Source organism: Corvus brachyrhynchos, unplaced genomic scaffold (genome assembly GCF_000691975.1).
Source record: "Corvus brachyrhynchos isolate BGI_N302 unplaced genomic scaffold, ASM69197v1 scaffold255, whole genome shotgun sequence".
Lineage (NCBI taxonomy): Eukaryota > Metazoa > Chordata > Aves > Passeriformes > Corvidae > Corvus > Corvus brachyrhynchos.
The window spans coordinates 4,181,451-4,184,583 of record NW_008238358.1 but is presented as its reverse complement, the minus strand read 5'-3'; positions in this window follow the sequence as shown (position 1 = coordinate 4,184,583).

Below are 3,133 nucleotides of genomic sequence, written 5' to 3'. Positions count from 1 at the left end.
GCCCGGGCATAACCGGGCGCCCCGCCGCAAGTGGGAGCTGGTCTGCGTCCTCTGCGTTTGCCTGCCCTCCTCTGTTCCCCTCCCTGCGGCCGTCTCCCGAGCACTGACGCGGCGTGTTCAGTGCCGATTCCGAACTGGCGCAAAGAGCTGGAGCCTCCTGAAATCGCTGCCTGGGCCAGAATGTTTCCCTCGTTTCGCGGTCTCGTGCAGCTGGGAGGAGTAAAGAGTAAAAATCAGCTCCTATATTTCTAAATGTTGTGTAATAGTTCCCTTAAGAAGTAGGTGGTGTAAAAGCAGGCTCTAAGCTAAACAGGTAGCCCAGGGCAGGAAGCATTTAACTTCTGTCTTGGGCTTTGTCAACACGAAACATTCCCTATACAGCCCATCAAGATCCAAAATTGGTTAAAGCTGGTGGAAGGCAGGACGTATGTTTGTTCCTTCGCACAATCCGACAGCTTTCCTGCATCTTTCAAAAGTAGAAGAAACTACTTCCAATTTTTCTTACTCAACAATGTAATTGTGCTTTGGAGGGCCTCCCCCCCCACCCCCCCCATGATATTTCTACTGAACAGTGATACTCCGTACCACAGACTGTATAATCTGTATAATTTCTGTACATGTGAATAGCTCCATTAGAGTCAGCAGACAGATTCGGTTTCTGGTCATTCCAGATTAATGCCAAGTGTATCCAGTGATGAAGTTTGGTTTGCCCCCAGGAATGAGTGCTGCACGGTTATGTGTCAAAAATCGTATCTGGGCCACTCAGTCTCGCGTGTTTTCAGGATCTTCTATTTGTGTGATTCAGTAATCAATAGATACAGCTGTGATTGATCCCAACAAGGTAGTTTCAAAGAAAAGTAATAATCATAATAAAATAATAGTAAGGCATTAAAATTATTTATTTTTTAAAGACCAGTAAAACTAAGTTGCTCATTTCAGAAGCATGCTTTGAAAGCTGAACCAGCAAAACAATAGGAGTAATGGTTTTAAAATGCAAAAGAAAGGAAAAGGATGCAGAAGTCTTTTAAGTTACATGTTTACATTTTGCAAGTATCTGGGATTCCCTTGCCTTAGAACAGACACGTGGTACTTCTGTGCACGTGTCAGTTGTTTCCCACAGGCAAAGGTTCAGGGTTTTTAATGGTATTCCCCACAAAACTGTAAGATGCAGTGGCCAACATGCTTATAAATTCGTGATTAAATACAAAGTAATCCAAGAAAGAAAAGGTAACAAGCAATATACAGGATGTATTCCAATACTGGCACATTCCAGCGATGGGCATCTTTGAGGCATCTCAATTCAGCAGATTATATGTTCCACTTCAGTGCTATGTTAGAAACCATTCACATGATTTTACTCTTTGACAACTCTTCCTTTGACAAAGCCAGTAAAAAACCTTCTTGCTCTATATTTTCTTGCCCATAACACTCTAAGCATTGAAGTGCCTGTTAATATGTTTTACAGAACTTTGAAATAAACCAGTTTTAAAATTTCACTCAATGCACAAATGAATTACCAGGAACTAAAGTGGGTTTAGTTTTATGAAGGGAAAATAAGTATTTGGCCTGTAGACTGAAACACTCCTGTTTTTCCACTAGAATGAATTCATCTAAATATTACAAATGATGTTAGGCACTGCTGGTTGCAGTTTTCAAAAATAATTTGTGAGTACTAGTATTGGCTTTGTTTGTAACTACAGGCACATTATGAGATTGCAATGCACTCTAAGAAGGAGCAATTAGCAAGGTCACCAGACCAGAAAAATGCAGCTGCTGTACCAAGGACACCATCTGAAGAAATGCCTGAGCTAAAATGAAACATACTTGTCCACGCTGTGGTTACAAAACATACAGCTGACCTTCTTGGCAAGACCCCTGGCCCTGTAAATAGGCGGGGCTGGCTGTGACAGAGCTGTGTGGAGAGTTCTGCCCCCGCCTGCCACATGAGGCATCCAGCTTAAACCTCAGTGAGCTACTGCTGCCTGACCTTGTGTGACTCTGCTTTGGAGCAGAAGCAAAACCACGTCCTGACAAGCAGATGTCTGCATTTCCATCACATTATGAAGCTGTTCTTCTTTGTCTGTAGGTCCTGGGCTGGGAGGGAATTGTCTGATTTCACTACTCAAACTATGGCCAAAGGCACCTTTTGGACATCTTGTTCTTGGGATGTTCTTCTGTCTGAATCACAGGAGAGCCTCTACCCCAGGTGCTCCTCGCCTTGAACAGTGTTCAGTTTTCTGGTGGGGTCACAGTGTTGTGTTGCAGGGGAGCACTTTAGTCCAGGGAGGTGCACATATGAAACCTGAGCTCTTCCACCAAAGCCTGTCTGTTCCATGCCCCTCCCAGGACTGAAGCCAAAATTGGGGCTGTACCCAGTGGGTATCCTTGTCTCCTTGCTGAGCACATGAAAAGGGCCTTTGCAGAAGGGCAGGAGACAAGCCCACCCTTGTAACTCGCCACCAGTTGGTGGGACAGATGCACCTGTAGTTCAAAAGCCTGCTCGAAATCAAGCAGGATTTGAATGTCAAGCTCCTTCCTGATTAGCCTTTATTTATAGTGGTTTTATTTAAATTATTGTTTTATTTGGGTTTCATTTTTTTGTGAGGAAAGGTTGATTTTGGTAAGTGGTTTCACAGGTGGGAATCCTGAGTGAAATGACTGTTTGGCCTGAACTACCTTTGAGGATGGGAATGAAGACCCAGATCTTCTCTTGAGCATTTTCTGGTGACAAAATGAGGGCTGCTGCCTGGCTCTTGTGAGACCTTAAGGCCTGCAATTCATGGGCCAGAAACCTGACCAAATTCAGGCTGCAGTTGAAATGAGTCAGTAGTACACCTGGAAAAAAGGCATTGCCACTGAACCAACTTGAAGCACCTCTGGGTGTCCTATGGACAATCCATGTGCCCATGAGATTTTAGCACTGGAATTGTAAGTGCCAGAGGCGTCATTCAAGGCCACATTTCCACTTACAGCTGGGGCAAAGAAATGGTGACTTGTCTGTTGCTGATGTGCTGGGCATCTCAAGAGAAAGGCCAAGCAGCACTCTCCTGGGTAACAGTTGTCTTCTCCACGTGCTCTCTTGATTTGTCCTTGCCTCTTGTGGACCCGTGTTTTATATACATTCACAGAATTA